The sequence below is a fragment of the Phalaenopsis equestris genome, unplaced genomic scaffold, assembly GCF_001263595.1.
Source record: "Phalaenopsis equestris unplaced genomic scaffold, ASM126359v1 Scaffold000840, whole genome shotgun sequence".
In the NCBI taxonomy this organism is placed as follows: Eukaryota; Viridiplantae; Streptophyta; class Magnoliopsida; order Asparagales; family Orchidaceae; genus Phalaenopsis; species Phalaenopsis equestris.
The window spans coordinates 4,514,514-4,515,075 of NW_018165280.1; positions in this window are offsets into that span (position 1 = coordinate 4,514,514).

Consider the following 562-nt stretch of genomic DNA (forward strand, 5'->3'; position numbering starts at 1 on the left):
CACACCTTCGTTATACTCCAAATAGCTTAAGGATGAAGCCTCTGGCTCTGGTGTAAAGCCTATGTATGATTTTGATCAAGGCTGATTTTGGGTGTTGGTTGAGAGCTATGGTAGAGGCTATTTCAGAGGGGGAATTGATGGGGGTTTGGCTTCTTTCACTGTTGTGAAGGTGTAGGGCCAATCTATTGGGAGTTTGGTGTTGTGTAGGTTGGGATTGGAATTTGTCCTGGTTTCGGGCAGGAATTCCAACTCAAAATTGGATTGCCATGGTGGATTTGAGAGGGGGGAAGTGGATTGAAATGTGCTAAGGGTCTCTTAGGGAAGCTCTCTGAGGAGTTTGGTAGGCCTTAGTGAAAATTATTTACCACCCCACTATCCATGGCCGTGGGGTGGATTTTTGTAGAAATTGGCCATGGGTTTGCTTGGCTGGCCAATTGAGAGGTTAGCCCCACTGCTTAGGTGTCAAGCAGAGGAGCTCTCAGCTCAATTTGGGCTGAGGTGGCCTCTTGGCATGAGTTTGGGTTTTAACCATGTGGGGGCTCATGGTTTTTGGGTTTTAGCT